Raw genomic sequence first — 18,466 nt, 5'->3', positions numbered from 1 at the left:
CAAAAATATTAACAACTACAACAATAATTAGTTAATGGATACGCTGCATAAAAATATGTAAATTGTAACATCAGTAACATAAAGTGTGTGTAGGGGGTTAAATGTGTAGAGGTTTTGTATTCAAGCAAATTTCAATTGTTATTAGCTTAAAACAGACTGTCATAATTATAAGATGATTTATGTAAGCCTTATGGCAATCATAAAGGAAACCTTATGATAGATATACAAAAGATAAAGAAAAAGGAATCAAAGTATAACACTACAAACAAATCACAAAGGAAGAAATCAAGAGAAGAAGAAAGCATCAAAAGAACTACCAAACAGACAGAAAACAATTAACATAATGCCAGTAGTAATTTGTTACCTATCAATACTTAATTTAAATGTAAATTAATTAAATTCCCCAATCCAGAAACATAAAGTAGCTGAACAGATTAAAAAAAAATAAGATCTAAACATATGCTATCTACAAGAGACTCGCTTTAGCTTTAAGTATACATATAGGTAAAAAGTGAAGGTATGGAAAAATATATTACATGCAAATGGTAACCAAAAGAGAGCAGAGGTGATTGTGTTTATATTAGAGAAAACACAGTTTAAGTCAAAAATGTTTACCAGAACCGAAGAGATCATAATATAATTACAAAAGTGTTGATTTATTCAGGAAGACATAACAATTATAAATATATATTCACCCAACATCAGAACACCTAGATACATAAAGTATTAACAGAATTGAAGGGAGGAAAAGACAGCAATATAATAATAGTAAGAAACTTTGGCATTCCACTCTCAACAACGGATAGATCATTCAGACAGAAAATCAATAAGGAACACCAGACCTGAGCCACATTTAGACCAAATGGACCTAAGAAATACATACAGACCATTCCTCCCAACAGCAGCAGAATACACATAATTTTCAAACACAAAACATTCTCCCAGATGGATAACATATTAGGGCACAGTACAAATCTTAACAAATTCAAGAAGACTGAAATCATATAAAGTATATTTTCTAAGCAAAATTATATGAAATTGGAATTGAATAACAGAAAAAAATTGGAAAATTCACAAATGTGTGGAATTAATACACTCTGAACAACCAATGGGTCAGAAAAATTCAAAAGGTAAACAAAAAATATATTGAGACAAATGAAAATGAAAGCACAACACACCAAAAGTTATGAGAAGCAGCAAAAGCAGTATTGAGAAGAAAATTTATAGCAATAAATGCCTGCATTAGGAAAGAAGAAAGATCTCAAATAAGTAACCTAACTCTACACCTCAAGGAACTAGGCGAAAAGAACAAACTAAGCCCAAAGTTAGCAGAAGGAAGAAAATAATAAACATTAGAACAGAAATAAGTGAAAGAGAGACTAGAAAAACAATATAAAAGATCAATGAAACTGTGAGTTGGCATTTGAAAGGATCAACAAAATTGACAAACCTTTGGCTAGAAAAATGTAGAGAAAATGAGAGAGGACTCAAAATTGCCAATGAAAGAGGAGACATTGCAGTTGGTGCCACAGAAACAAAAAGAATCATGAGAGACAGCTATAAATAATTATACACCAACAAATTGGATAACCTAGAAGAAATAAATTCCTAGAAACATACAAACTATGGAGACTGAATCATGAAATAGAAATAGAAAATGTTAATGGAGCCATAAGGAGATTGATCAGTAATCAAAAACCACCCAAGATAAAAAAGCCCAGTTCAGGTAGCATTGTTGGTGAATTCTACCAAGTATTTAAAGAATTAGTGCCAATCCTTCTCAAACTCTTCCAAAAAAATTGGAGAGGGAACAATTCCAAATTCATTTTATAATTGCAAGAAAAGAAAATTGCAGGCCAATATCCCTGCTGAACATACATGCAAACATTCTCAACAAAATTCTAGCAAACTGAATTCAACATTAACAGGATCAGATACCATAATCAAGCGGTATTTAGCCCTGGGATACAAGTATAGTTCAATGTACACAAATCAATAAATATAATACAGTACTTTTACAGAATGGAAGACAAAAATCATGTGATCATCTCAACAGATGCAGAAAAAGTATTTGATAAAATTCACCACACTCTTATAATATAAACGTTCAACAAAACAGGTGTAAAATCATGTACTTCAACATAGTAAAGCCCATATACAAGAAGTCCACTGCTAACATCATACTCAGTGCTGTAAACTTGAAAGTTTTTCCTCTAAGATCAGGAACAAGACAAGGATGTCTACTCTTACCACTGCTATTCAAATCATTTTATTATAACCTATATGGAGTTTGGAGGTTGACAATGTTCATCTTGATATTTATTGTAATACAGTCTGATGACAACTGAAGCTGGAATTGTCTGAACACTCTTCACTCACATGTCTGTAGTCTAGCCAGGGATGGGTGAAGAGCTGGGGGTATGAGGTATTTTTTTCCTCCATGTGTCTTTTTTAAGTGGCTACCATAGCCTTCCCAGCAGGCAGTCTCAAAATAAGTTTCTTACATTGCAGCTGCTTTTCTCCAGGGCAAGTTCCAAGAGAGACAGGTGGAAGCTACCATTCCTCTTAAAAGCTAAGCTTGGAACTGCAGTAACTCCAGTTCTTTGAAAATTTATGGTGAAAGCCATCACAAACCAGCTCAGGTTCAAGGGGTTGGAAGAATGTACTTCACTCTCAACTGAGAGATGGAAAGCAGATATTGAGAAGGCAGGCATCAGTGGTGACCATCTTGGAGATAAGCTACCAAAAGTATTAGATTAGCTGCCCTTTTAAATTGAGGAAATGAGAGTCAAAGGCATTTTTTAACTTGCCCAGGGTAAAAGGAAAACCCTAATAATCAAGCCCCAAAGCCCATCTTCCTAACCAGAATATTTTGCTATCTTTGTATAATAGAAACAGCACAGGAATCAGTTTCTGCAAATCAGTAGGATAACCTCTAGATTTTCTTTCAAAATAGAATTATGATCGTGATAGTAATTGGCGATCATTTAAAATCCATTAATTCGGTTATTCAACTTTAAAACTGTATGTCCATTTCAAATCCACTTATTTAACTACAGAAACTTGGGAGCAGCAAGGATTATTTGTAATCTTTTTATTGGCCTATTGGGTGGCATATATTCTACTTATCTCTCTTAATTTGTGCACAAATGTTATCTGCTCAATATTGTCAAGGAAGGGTCTTCTTAGATTAGATAAATATAAAATATCTAATTAAATTTCAGCTTTCTTAAGATCCATATATCTAACTATCCACTGGATATCTTCCTATAGGCTGTAGAGACCTCTCACTCAGTGTATCTTCCACTTGATCATCTGTTCACAATCTTTAATAAAAACACCAGTTCTTCAGTTGATAACACCAAGAGCTATCTTTTACCTCTCTCTTTCCTATCTCTACCTATCAACAAAACTATCACATAATTTTAAAGAATCTAAAGTTTTTATATATCTTATAATCTAGCACCCCTCCTTGTTAAAGCATACCTTCGTGAATGCCTTTATCATATTTGTAAGAGTTACTGAAACAAACTCTATTCTATTCTTGCCCCATTTTAATCTGTTCACGTTACAGAGTGATCATTCAAAACAGAAAATTAGATCATCTCACTTCCCAGATTAGAAATACTTATTATCTCTTCCAAGTTTTCAAATTAAAGTAAAAGTTTCTTAGAAATCTGTAAAAATTTTAGTTGGCTGCTTAAAAACTTCATGTCTCAGCTGCACAGACTATAGCCACTTCCAATATACATGCTGTTTGTATAAAAATTACTAGAAGTTCATACTGTGTTCTTTTTGAATGCTTCAACAGTGATCTGATATGCCCCAAGTTAAACTGATCTTACTTTCCAATCCATGACATCATATCATCACCTGTGTTTACAAGACCCTTTTATTTTGTTTTATCTTAAAATTTATCCTTTTTCAGTTTCATTCTCTTTATCCTCCGTGCTTAATTTCTTCCCATCTCAACACATTAGATAACCAGTTTTAGTGTATTTAATGTATGTGTGTCTAATCACTGCTACCAGATTTTATTTAAACATATGCATATTCTTGGAAAATAAAAAACTGTATTTTGTTATATTTGCCTATTTATTCCCTCAATATTTTACTGCTGAATTCTTTTCAGTTTACTACTTCTTAACATTATACTATTATGTTAAATGTATTTAATTTCAAATTATATTACATTACAGAAAAGACTGGAGTGATAACAATAAGGTATCTGTTGATAGACCTATGTGATAAATTACTTGGGTTATAAATTAAATGTGCTGTAGAGTGGAATAGCTTGTCTAGAGGTTATATGCATACCAAATTTCAGTACTTCCAAATTGCTTTCCAGGATAGCTCTAACAGTTTATAAACCTTGTACAGTGTATGAAAGTTGTTTTTTTCCCAAATCCTAGCAAGTGCTAATTCTTACAATCTGATGGATGTAAAGTGGTATAATTTGAATTTTTATTTCTCTGATTTCTAGTCAGGTTGAGGGTCTGGGTCTCTTCATATATTTAATGGCACTTTGGTTTCCTGTTTTGTATACTACCTCTTCAAATCATATGCTTAATTTATTTATTTTTTTCTGTTGAATATACTGCCATTCTCTTGCTGATTTTTGTTAAATAGGAATTTAAAATTCAGTATTAGATGGATATTTGCAATTTCTAGTCAGATCAAAATTATATTTGCTCTTTTGGTTTAAAAATGCTAATGTTATCTTCTAAGCTTAAAATGCATCAATGCAGTCAACAAGTTCAATATTTTCCTGAAGTCTCGAGTAATTTTATTTGGTGGACTTTGTATCTCTGCAAATGTTTAACACACCCTACTCGAGGCAGATAATTACTTTAGGCCTTGGTGTTGGCACAACTTCCCTTGTAGGCCTCTTCTGTTCTAACTCATTCTTTTGGCTTATATCTAACCCTATTTGGAGCACATCACTGACCCACTATGCCTCAGGCCATTCTTTGGATTGTGGAAGATGTGAAAGTACATAATTGTCTCTTTTGGGGTTCCAGATAGGGACTATACTCATTCTAAATCTTTCTGTAAGAGAAATTCTTATATTCAGAATCTGGATTCCAGATGCCTGACATCATGTTTTATACTTTCTTGGCAACCTCTGGTATACTTTTACTTATGAATTAATACTCAATATGTCTCAATGGATGTCCCTTTTATCACCTACAGTAAAAAAAACTTGCCTGAGATAAAAGAATTATCTTTCATTTCTTCTGCCCCAGCTTCTTCTTGCCCTCTTTGTATTCGAATAACCTCCACTAAACAGAGTTCAGATACATATATCTGTGTTCAGTTCTGAGTCAGTATCAATTGATCCTTTTTCTCCTTATTTTAAGTCATCTTTCCCTGCTCTTTTGCAAGCCTGGTGATGTTTTAAATTAGGTTCCAGATGTTGTAGATTAACAATAGGAAAACACTCTAGCTGTTGTTTTATTTCAGAAAATTTCTAGTTGAATAAAGTTGCACATGTGATCTGATAATTCTGAGAATATGATGTTATGATTCAGGATATTGTCACCTTTGTTCTGCTTTTACAAACAATTTAGTAAGTTCAATAAGCAGGACTTGTTTGCTTTCCCTAGAAGTAGAGCAATTAAGATGCTTCCTCTTCCCTAGAGTATGAATATGCTGCATTACAAAGCTAGTCCACTTCAGAGGTAGAAAGAAATAGTGACACAGGTTATACCTGTTATAAAATGAAATGCTCTACTGGACAAAATAAAGCTAGAAAGCAGTGTAATGCAATGCGGCCAGATTAAGCAATATATATACATATATTTTTTTTTCCCTCAGCACTTAAAGAAGAGTGCATTAAAAAATTCAAAGGAGTGATATTAGAAAACTATACTTTAAATACAATTGAGATTTAATCATCAGTTTGATAAAACACCATAGCTTATTTAATAAAATATTTCAAAGTCTTTGCATAATATTTTATTAAATATTTATTTTTATAATATTAAAGTAAGCTCAAATTACTATCGTTTTTTTCCTGTAGATCATTTGAGAGAAACGTTCTATTTTTTAGCATCATGTTCATCCTTTTCTCAGTTTTCTACTTGGGGAAACATAAATATCTTCACTGAAAATAAAAATGTTGCCTTCAAATCCTCATTTGGATAGGCATAATATAATTAAAGTTTAGAAAGGAGAGCTCTTAATTTTACAATTCTGCTATTTCAAAAATATCAATGCAAATATTAATGAAAATGGAACATTTTCATATAACCTAAATTTATTTATTATGTCCTTATAAATTCAGATGCGATTTCCTATCAACATAATTATGTTAAGAAGATAGTCTTAACGTAACACGTGTACAGTCTGGCTGTTTAACTAAATGATCCTGTCATACAAAGTGATAGAATATCTGAGATGAGGAAATACTGCTCTATTATTTAAAAAATAAAAATATAAAACCAAATATGATTACAGAGTTTAAAAATGAAATAAAGACAGCAGATAACAGATTGAATTCTGTAGAAAATAAGTTTACTGATTGAAAGCATTAGCCCAAGAAATCCTTTCAGAACACAAGAATGAGTCATAGAAGAAAAAGATAAGTGAAAGGTTAGATGCAGGGGAATGTGTAGAAGAAATTCAATACAAGTGTAATGGAGATTCAAAAATGAGTGCTGAGCAGAATAAGAAGCAACAACATAAAAATAATAATGAAAACTGAAACCAACATAATTCCCTGTCCCTATCCAAACCAATACTGGGACCAAACATATTTTCCCATCCTGTGACCAGGCATGCTTAGGAAAGCATGTCTTTGTATTGAATAATCCGATTACAGGCAACAGCAACTATTTACTCCAGGACATGGTTGGACCTGGAAAATACGACTGTAAACCAATAAAATAGATTGTTTCTCAAGCCTAACAGCTTACTATTCAAGTCTCCCTTCAAAATCCTTAACTTAACACAAAACTACTACATCATAAACTCTGCCCAATCCCAACTAGCTCTCTACCTTTAAAGACCTAACTTGGAACAGTAGATGACTCAGGATATGCTTAATACTTGGAGATGAAGAGCAACAGGTAAAATTTATTTATGCATGTAATATGTTTTCTATCTTAATATTCAATTCCTGGAAATTATACTTTATATATTTAACATCCACTCAATAAAATTTTATTATCTACTCTACACACAATGTTGCAAGGCACTGGAAAAATGGAATACAAGTATCGCTATCAAGGAACTTAGAACTCTTAAAAGAAGTAACTGCATTTCAATAAATATGCACATATAAAAGGATAATCTCAAGCATCTGGAGACCTTTCTCCCTCTCCTCAATAAAGTCTACTTCTAAGTCAGCTACTTACTAATGGATGGTACAGACTTACAACCAGGGACAAGGCTAAAAATCTTAGGCAACACAGCTATTAATTTATCTTCACAGAGTGTTTAAACCTTATGAGTTTATGGAATTTCTTATCTATATATGAAAACACAAGTCTTTTCTCCCAACCCCAGACTTTCTTCTTTGTTGGTATCAAACTAAAACTCATACATTTTTAAAGAAATGGCCCACTCCTCATTAACTCCCATGGTGTTTTGCTAGGGTAGGCAACTAGGCACGTGGGTGCTGTGTGGATACCCTTGTAATCTGACACATGTCTAATTTAGGGCTTGCTCAATCGCTGTGTGACAAGAGCAAGTCAGTCTGCTGACTCTAAGGACTTATTCTAGCAATCTAAGGCAATCTCTCTATAATAGGACAGGGCAGCTATCAGCTCTCAAGGAGCTTAACTTTCTAAGCTCACGTGTTTCTTTTAAATATCATAATCTATTTTGGAAGAGATGCACACATTTTGAGTATAAGCACAGAATCATTTCTCTACAACTTCCTATTTTCTAATTTACTAAGTGGCATGCCAAGGGATTCAAAATTAATTCTATGATGATTCACCAATCAATGGTAGGATAATAAGTCCATCAAACATTGTGTAAACTATAACAATATCCTAGATACATGTTATACCTCTGTATAAAAGAAGTAAATCATTTTTATTGCTCTGAAAGAAATTTTGACTTATTTAACAAAAAACATGATAGGAAAAAACAGTATTAGGCAACAACCTATCATTGTTAACAAGGGTGTACATACAAGATCTATAGGGGATCAGAGCAAAGAAAAACGAAAGTACAGGAGGAAGTAGAGTTGGATGCCAACCAAATGAAGAAAGAATTTTAGCTAGATGGAGGGAATTAAAGTTCTGTGCCACAGTAAGAAAATAAAATCACTACTAACTTAAACAAATGATATGCTGTCCAAACCAAGATTCACTGGAAAGTGAAAGCGGGTGCTAAGAAGTTATAATAATATATTATTTTAAAATTTTTTATTGTCCCCAAAACTGATTTTATTACGATGTTGAACTTATTTAAAAACTTATAGTATATTTAAAATTATTTTCAAAAATAAACTTCCTTTCAGAACACAAGAATGAGTCATAGAAGAAAAAGATAAGTAAAAGGTTAGAAACATTCATAGTGAAACATATGAATAACTGGTAAGTTTTAAAAGATTGAATATCGAATTCCCTGGGCCAGTGATTAGGCTTTCACTGCTGAGGGCCAGAGTTCAATCTCTGGTCAGGGAACTAAGATCCCACAAGCCGCGTGGGGCAGCCGAAAAAAAAAAAAAAAAAAAGATTGAATATCAACAGTATTTTATGGGAAAATCAAATTCTTTAGAGGAACCTTGCAATATTCTTTATTTTGATTACATAAACATTAAAAATTAACACAAGCAGCAGTAATTACTATTGGTTTATGTTTACATACTTAATTAGGTTTGTGTGTCCTGAAAGCTTTACGACTGATATATTTCAGAGTATGGTATTATTTATTTAGTACAGAATTATGTTTTCATATAATAACTGGGGATATTATTCAAAATCGCATCTTATGGTTATAACTTTGACACCACTGACACAATTATAGATTTTTTTCTGAGGGCTGCAATAGGTTTTTTAAAATACATTTTTGGTGTACAGTTCTATGAATTTTAACACATGTATAGATACACGTAACCATACAGCAATCTGGGTACAGAACAGATCCATTACCCCAAAACACTACCTTGTGATATTCTTTCTTAAGTCACACCATCCTCCTAACTACTACCATCCTCCTACACTCTGATGCAGCGATGGCACGGCAAGAAGAATAGAAAATGTTTATAGGAGGCCTTAGCTGGGATACTACAAAGAAAGATCTGAAGGACTACTACTACAAATTTGGTGAAGTCGTAGACTGCACTCTGAAGTTAGATCTTATCACAGAGCGATCAAGGGGTTTTGGCTTTGTGCTATTTAAAGAGTCAGAGAGTGTAGATAAGGTCATGGATCAGAAAGAACATAAATTGAATGGGAAGGTGATTGATCCTAAGAGGGCCAAAGCCATGAAAACAAAAGAGCCTGTTAAAAAAATTTTTGTTGGTGGCCTTTCTCCAGATACACCTGAAGAGAACATAAGGGAGTATTTTGGTGGTTTTGGTGAAGTTGAATCCATAGAGCTCCCCATGGACAACAAGACCAATAAGAGGTGTGGATTCTGTTTTATTACCTTTAAGGAAGAGGAACCAGTGAAGAAGATAATGGAAAAGAAATACCACAATGTTGGTCTTAGTAAATGTGGAATAAAAGTAGCTATGTCGAAGGGACAGTGTCAGCAACAGCAACAGTGGGGATCTAGAGGAGGATTTGCGGGAAGAGCTCATGGAAGAGATGGTGACCAGCAGAGTGGTTATGGGAAAGCATCCAGGCGATGTGGTCATCAAAATAGCTACAAACCATACTAAATTATTCCATCTGCAACTTATCCCCAACAGGTGGTGAAACAGTATTTTCCAAATTGAAGATTCATTTGAAGGTGGCTCCTGCCACCTGCTAATAGCAGTTCAAACTAAATTTTTTGTGTCAAGTCCCCAAATGGAAGTATGACGTTGGGTCCCTCTGAAGTTTAATTCTGAGTTCTCATTAAAAGAAATTTGCTTTCATTGTTTTATTTCTTAATTGCTCTGCTTCAGAATCAATTTGTGTTTTATGCCTCCCCCCAGTCTCATGTTAAAAGCCCAGTGTGACAGTGTCATGTTGTAGTAGTGTCTTACTGGTTTTTTAATAAATCATTTTGTATTAAAAAAAAAAAAAGAGTAGGTAGGTAGGTAACTCCTACCATCCTGCTACCTACTCTCTCTTTGTCGTTACAGCTACATCTTCTTGTAAATGTCATACAAATGGAATCAAACAGTATATGAACTTTTGAGATTGGCTTATCTCACTTGCATAATGCTTCTGTGATTCATCCATGGTGAAGAATGTTAAGGTTGTTTCTAGTTTTTTTGAATTATGACTTATGTGAATACTCATGTACAGGTTTTTTCTTGAAGATAAGTTTTTCTTTCTTTAGGTTAATACACAGTACTGTGATTACTGCATCATATAGGTAACTATGTGTTTATCTTTATTAGAAACTGCCATACCCTATTCAGAGTAGCTGTATCATTTCGCATAACCAAGGGCAATACATGAGCGTTCCAGTTGTTCTACATCTTTGTTATCACTTGAGTTTATCAATAATTTTTATTTTAGCCATCCTAAAAGGTGTTATAGTGGCTCTCATTGTGGTTTTCATTTGCATTTCCCTCATCACTAATAATGTTGAACAAATTTTATGTCCTTTTTTAACTTTTATGTATCTTTTATGATAAAGTATCGGTTCAAATCTTGTACCCACTTTTGCTAATTGGGGTTTTTGTTTTATTTCTGTTGAGTATTGAGAGTTCTTTATATATTCCAGTTAAAATTCTTTTGTCAGATGTGCGATGGCAAATATTCTCTCCCAGTCTGTTGCTCCCTGTCACATTTAAGAATTCATTGTCTAACACCAGGCCACAAAGATTTTTATCTTATTTTTTTCCCTCCAATGTTTTGTAAGTTTACTTTTTACATTTATAATCTACTTTGACTTATAGTGTAATGTGGGAGGTTTAGGTTGAGTTTAGTTATTAGCTTATGGATTCCACTTGTTCCATCATGAATTGTTTAAAGGATATTCTTTATCCATTGAATTACCTTTACCTGTCAAAATATATTGGCCATATGTGTGTGGGTCTACCTTTTGATTCTCTTTTTTTGTTCCATTGATCTATGTATCTATCCTTTGCCAATAGCGTACTCATAATAGTTTACAGTGCATTACAACTATATTTTATAAATCCTGAGTTTGTACATTAATTTTGCATGTATTCTTTAATATTCTACTAGGTATTAAATTATAGAAAAATCACATAAACCTGGCATTTAATCTGGGCTATTCTACTTAACAGAGAAACTACGACTTTGTATAAGTTATATAGAGTATATAATCTCCATTTCCTCATCTTTAACATTGTCATACATTATCCAAATTATAGGAGTGATGTAAGTGTTAAATGAGTTAGCTTTTTTAAAGTAAATAACAGTTAATATATGTTCCCAACAAGTGTTATTTCTTTTTGCTCTTTATTCTACCCTAGCATTATGCATTTGCCTGATTTTATTGGATATTATTTCAATAAAAGTAACCCTTTAAAAATACATAAAGCATGGGAAAAGAAATAAACTAATATAAATATAATTAATATAATTTTCTGCATAACTGCAGAAAAAACAATATAATATGAGGCTTTCAGAGAAGAATTATTATTTTCCACTTGTGACCTTGAGCTACGGACAAAAACAAAAGAGAACATATCATGCAGCTCGGTACCCTTTAGATTTAGTGCACAGAGAACTAATCCATCTGTTTATGGTTCCTTTTTTTGTCCCCTGATAACACTTAGTTAAAAGACACATGCTTCAACCTCCAAGATAAATTATCCTTTCAATTCTTAATGGTTGTAAGTAATAAAATCTAAGAGCAAATCAGTGCATGCATTAAAACTGGTGACATCTATGCCTTTGACTTGCTGAATGATTATCAAGATATTTAAAGGTTAAATGGTTATTTATACATTTATACATGGATGGAGTTCATGAATACACTCATAGTTGCTCTCAACATTTGAGTGCCATATATGAGTAAGTGGGTAGATGAGGCAGAATAATGGTTCAAATGAGAAATAAAAATTAATAAATGTACAAGGCTCAAAGAATTTGATGTCTACATTCAATGTAGTAGTCATCTTAACAAAAACAGAAAATTTGGAGAGGGGAAACTGATTTTATGAAAGATATTTCCTCTATAAATAGCATTTTAGTGCACATCTGGGAGAAGTCCCAGAGGCAACCTCAATAAACATGCATTGGAACATTTTTCTAAGAAAGAACTCAAGCTGTGTTCTAGTAATTTAATTTTCTGCCCCTTATTTCAACACAACAGTAAAAATATTCACTTTAAGATTGCTATAACTGTTCTCAGAATCTATGGTTTGGGACTCTTTTAGGTTATATGATAATAATTCAGTGTTCATGAGATCACATTAGCTAGGATGGCTATAGACAAAATAAAAATTACTTTTTTCTGGGGTTTTTTTTGGCAACTGTTTCCATACAGGCTGGGTTGAGTCTTCTATTCCCAGCAATGAGGTCAACAAACAAACAGATAAGAAACATAGTGAGATGGTAAGATTTCAAGAAAATATTTCATAAGCTTTGTTTTAAGCCATATATAAATCTATTGCTAGACATTTTTCTGAGTAAAAACATATGTGTGTGTGTGTGTGTGTGTGTGTGTGTGTATACACACATATACATATATATCAGAGAATTGACCTAAAATCACTGCCAGAAAGAAAAATTCCACCTTAACTGTGAAAATTCTGAAAAGAAACGTGGTTTTTCAGAGGACTGAACATAGGGGAACAAATTAAAAGTGAACACAGTTCTTGGGCTTAAGCTTTGCAAGTCATCATGGCTGGGCAAGAAAATGGTGCAAGAAAAGACATCTGTTTCCATATTAACTGGTAATGGAAATAAGAGACAAAGAATGAAGTTTAGGGTTTTACAGGAAAAGATGGCAAAAAAACAATGAAAATACCAGAGTTGGCACAACACCTCTTCCAAATAGCAAAAATAAGCACAAAAAAGAAAATTACAATGAATGATTTAACATTCGTATCAGTTAGGGTTCTCTAGAGAAAAGAACCAATGAGATACCAATAGATGATTGATAGACAGATAGATGAAGAGATTTATTATGAGAATTAGCTCACACAATTATGGAAGCTGACTTATGCTTTCTCCAAGCTAGAGAAGCAGAAAAGCAGGTACTAAAATTCAGTCTGAGTATGAAGGCCTGAGAACCAGGGGAGCCACTGATGTAACTCCTAGTCCAAAGCCAAACACCTAAGAAACTGGGGGAACATTGGTGTACCTCCTAGAGTCCAAAGACCCAAGAATCAGGAGGCCTGATATAAGAGAGCAGGAAAAGATGGATATCCCAGCTCAAGAGGAGATAGCGAGAATTTATCCTTCTTCCACCTTCTTGTTCTATTTGAGCCTTCAACAGATTGGATGATGATTCTCAATACTGTTAAGAATGAGTCTTCTTTACTCAGTCTACTAACTCTTTAGAAACATCTTCACAAACACACCCATAAATAATATTTCACCAGGTCTCTGGGCTTCTCTTAGCCAAGTCAAGTTGGCTCATAAAATTAACCATTAACAATATTAATTTAAAATCCTAAAGAAATGTTTATTCAACAACTTTAAGTTTATTCAACAACTTTAAGAAAGTAATACATCATGAACAACTGGCATTTATGCTAGTAACACAAGCTTGGTTTAATATCTGAAAATCTATTAAGCCAACATGCCATTAATGTATCTAAAGGGGAAAAATCATATGATTATCTCTAAAGATGATGAAGTCTTTGACAAAATTAAATACTTGCTCCTCATAAAAATATAGCTAGGAAGATACAAATTGATACATATGTCCTTAACAAGATAAAAGCAAGAAAAATTAGTTATAAAACCAGTATTTTATTTAACAGGGAAAAAGAGGTATTACAAGTAAAATCAGAAACAAAGATGCCAACTAAGACTTTAGTATTTAAAACTGTATTGGTAATATAGAAATCTAGAAAAATGGTACAGATGAACTTATTTGTAGGGCAGGAATAGAAAAGTAGACATAGAGAAAGGACATGAGGACACAGCGGGGGAAGGGGAGGGTGGGACAAACTAGGAGATTAGGTTTGACATAGATACACTATCATGTGTAAAATAGATAGCTAGAGGGAACCTGCTGTATAACACAGGGAGGTTAGTTCATGCTCTGTGACAACCTAGATGGGTGGGATAGGGGGGTGGGAGGGAGGTCCAAAAGGAAGGGGATATAGGTATACAAAAAAATAAATAAATAAAATTTAAAAACTGTATTGGAAATATCTGCCAATCCAATTAGAAACAATAAATAAATTAGTGTCTCAAATTGTAAAATAGGAAGTACAACTCTATTTGTACATGATAGGATAGTATTCTTGGAAAGCTCAAAGAATCAATAATACATTTGTCTCAAAAATAAAATAATTTACTAGAGTAGGAGAATAACATGAACATACAGAAATCAAAAGCCTTCTGACTCATAAACAACAACCAGTTCAAAGACATAATGGGAGCAAAAGAAACTCTATTAATTATAGCACACCAAAGATGAGAAAACTTAGAAATATATGTAAATATGCAAACTGTATATGAAGAAAACTTTAAAATACTTATGAAAGACACAAATTAGGCTTGAACAAACAAAACAAAATATATTATTCTTTAACAGAATGACTCAGCATCATAAAGGTAACTCCTCTCTAAGTAATTTTATGAATTTAACACAATCATGATAAACATGCCTACAAACTTTCATGGATCTAGACAAGCTGATTACAACTGTGTAATAATAACTTATATAATTAGAAACATGGGGGCAAGACATACACAAGTTTAAACATTCTCTAAAGCCATGCTCCTCAAAGTAGTGTGGTGTTGGTGCATAAACATAGAAATAGACCAATGAAATAGAATAGAATGTCCAAAAACAGAGCTAGTTATTAAGGGACATTTGATATATTATAAATATTACATGACATTACTAGGGCATAAATTTACTTCTTAATAAATGGTGTTTAGGTAACTATTGTACAGTCAGTTGGGGAAAGATATAAAATATTAACTAGTTTAGAAAAGAGAGTTAGAAAACAGAGTTAGAAATATTAGAAAGAAGGAAGATTAGAATGAGCTCTTTCATGCTGCATTGTGACATTAAAAACCTATTTATACATATATACACAGTTTTATATTCACTATTTGTGTATATACACATACATATACTCATATACACATAAATATGGGCACCTTGCTGCCATGCAAAACAACAAGAAAAAGCAGGGAAATGCACATAAAATAATGATAGCATGTCAATGAGACAATGAAACCAACTTGAAGGACCTCCCAATAGTCAAGGCGTAGAAAATTTGAGCATCAAAAGAAAAAATAATTGCAACAACTTTTCTGAAAAAACAAGAATCTATAAATGTGTACTGACAGAAATGAATGGGAGAAAAGGGAAAGATCTCTCTTACCATTTAATGCTATAATGATTTCATATGAGCAGATAATTGAAAGGACCCACAAGACTTTGGAGAGCATATTCACAAAGATCTTTATAAAGTCAAAAGATACAGAAAGAGTGTGCAGGCAAGAATCAATAGCCTGAGAGACTTCCAGGCACAGTTCCCCAGAATTATTCTTATTCACACATGATGTATTCATCTCTGGAGTATAAACCTTTATAACCTGTTTGAGGCATCTTGGTTTTAGAAGAGCTTCCCAAATGTTCCCAGTGGGATCTTTTATGCCCTTATACAGTTATACAGCCAAGCCAAGCCGTGTAACATGTTACACCATGTGTAAGTGATCAATATGCAAACTGGCTTGGTGACACCTGGAAAGTTTCAAACTTTTAATAGCACATTATAAATCATTAGTTAGCACTCTCAATCTTCTCTTAGCCAGGAATCAGTTTGAAACTTCCAGGCATACCTGGAGATAAGCACTGAGCTGTCTTAGACCAGCTGAAAATAATTTATACAGAAAACTGATATAAAGAAGGAATGATAGAGTTAAAAATAACACCACTTAGCAACTATCATAATAATTGAATCAGACAAAATCATGAGTGGGAGCTAATCTAATGGGTAAAAGTTTAATGAGGAGCAGGATATTTACATATTCTCAAAGTAGTTCCCGCCAAAGTACTTTTTTTTTTAACAAGGAGGAACTAGCAATTTTACAGTGGATGAACCTAGCTGATATCACCTTAGGCAAATCATCAAAGTTAACATCATCAGTAATGGAACAAGGTGACAGCATGTGCCCCCTTATCAGTCACTGAGAAGGACACAGCATCACTTCTATGATACTGCTGTCAAAAATGCATTATTTGAATGGAATCGTTAGCAAGTGTGAATCAAAATGAAACTGAGGGACAGCCTACAAAATGGTCTGTAATTTTTTAAATAATGTCAAGCTCATGAAATCTAAAAAAAAGGCTAATGAATTCTTATAGAATAAAGGATACTTAAAGAAACACAGCAAACTAATATAGATTGTCTGAACTGGAATCAGCACTGGGAAAAAATAGCTAATAAGTACATTAATAGAAAAATCAATGAAATTTGAATATGTACAACTGAGTTAATAAAATTACTGTATCAATGTTCTAATTAATGATTTTGATAATTGTACCATGGTTACAGATTCTTAGGAGATGTATTCTGAAACATTTAAGGGTAAAGGTATAGACTGTTAGCAGCACGATATTAAATCTCTATCTATCTATACATCTATCTACCTATCTATCTGATACATCCATGACCCATGCTCACCTACATAACTGAATTAAAACATAGTACTATGTGTGCCCTCAAGTACTGATTTTCTGGCTCAAAATTAAGCAATAGTGAAAATATTCAGAGGGTTAAATGAATGATATTTAGTATGACTTTTCAGTTTAATCACACAAGATAAAATAACAGTGCTAAGCACTGACTTTTTAAAGTCTTATGAGTTACAGTAATAATAGTTTAGGTAGCCCTGACCATTTCATTACTTAAGTAACATTAGATGATGGGAATGCAGAGAAACGACCATGGTTCTCATCTTTTAAAGAGGACTGGAACATATAGGAAATCAGATTATTCAGTTTAGCCCAACTAATTGAAAAAAATGTTCAACTGCTAACGGAATTGTTGTTGATAGTGTTGGCTAATTTTAGGGCTTTAAAAATGAAATATATTAATTACATAAAGATATATTTGCTATGAAGTATTATTGATAAATCAATCCAAATTCCTTTTAAAGTGAACTATTTAAAATCTCATTTTATGAGAGGAAAATGAGTCTTAGAGGTTTTAGAGATCACCCCACTAGCCGTAAAAATATCAGGGAACAACATTTTGTCTGGTGCCAGTACCAATGCTTTTAATCACTGTTCTATACTTTTTTATTTCCAGTAAATCCTACAGTTCATAAAATGTGAAATGTTGTGAAAATGATGCTGTGACTGTTATGGACTTGGATGTTAAGAGACCTAGCAGCTCCCACTTTCTCTCTGGGGATCCTGCTGCTATGCTGCAAATAAACACAGCTAAACTATTAAATGGAAGAGCACCAAGGTGTCAGACAGGCAAATAAAGTCTTCAAGGACCTTCCAGCGCAGCTCAGCAAAATGAGGAACACAGTCAAAAAAAAAAAAAAAAAAAAAAAAAATTATTGGGCTTCCCTGGTGGTGCAGTGGTTGAGAGTTCGCCTGCCGATGCAGGGGACACGGGTTCGTGCCCCAGTCTGGGAAGATCCCACATGCCGTGGAGCGGCTGGGCCCGTGAGCCACGGCCGCTGAGCCTGCACGTCTGGAGCCTGTGCTCCGCAACGGGAGAGGCCACAACAGCGAGAGGCCCGCGTACCGCAAAAAAAAAAAAAAAAAAAGAAATTATTGCGTTTATCTAAAAGAACTAATCTATTTTACTAATCAAATTGAATCTGTACTCCCATTTTCCAATTTTCCAAAATAGGAATATTGGTTGAATTAGGTAATATAACAGCTTAAATGATAGGTTTATGGAAATTACATGCATGTGGGGAGAGAGTGAGAGCAAGAGCGAGACTTTCAAATCACAGTGCTAGTAAATAAGAATTTAGATTAAGAAAAAATTGAAGAATGGATGATATCCCTTCTTATGCATAGATTCTAGTTAAGTCAACAATTTTTGGTCATGACATAGGTCTAAGAATAATTTTATCAAAGTCTATTTGAGATATAAGAAACAGAAGACTCTGAAAAAGATAGCATCAGAAAACTGTTTTCTGCTCACGCTTCATATATCACACTTATCTCTAGGACAGAGATCTTAAGACGATTGGCCTTTCTCATCGTTTAACAATAG

General features: G+C 33.3%; 1 pseudogene; it reads left to right on the top strand.

Moving 5' to 3' along the window:
* The first annotated feature begins 9,181 nt into the window (after positions 1 to 9,181).
* On the top strand, positions 9,182 to 10,007 carry LOC112395852 (heterogeneous nuclear ribonucleoprotein D0 pseudogene; annotated as a pseudogene).
* The last annotated feature ends 8,459 nt before the right edge of the window (positions 10,008 to 18,466 follow it).

The sequence above is a fragment of the Neophocaena asiaeorientalis genome, unplaced genomic scaffold, assembly GCF_003031525.2.
Source record: "Neophocaena asiaeorientalis asiaeorientalis breed wild unplaced genomic scaffold, Neophocaena_asiaeorientalis_V1.1 scaffold451, whole genome shotgun sequence".
Lineage (NCBI taxonomy): Eukaryota > Metazoa > Chordata > Mammalia > Artiodactyla > Phocoenidae > Neophocaena > Neophocaena asiaeorientalis.
Note: the sequence above shows the minus strand (reverse complement) of the source record. Positions and strands in the feature narration are given on the sequence as shown.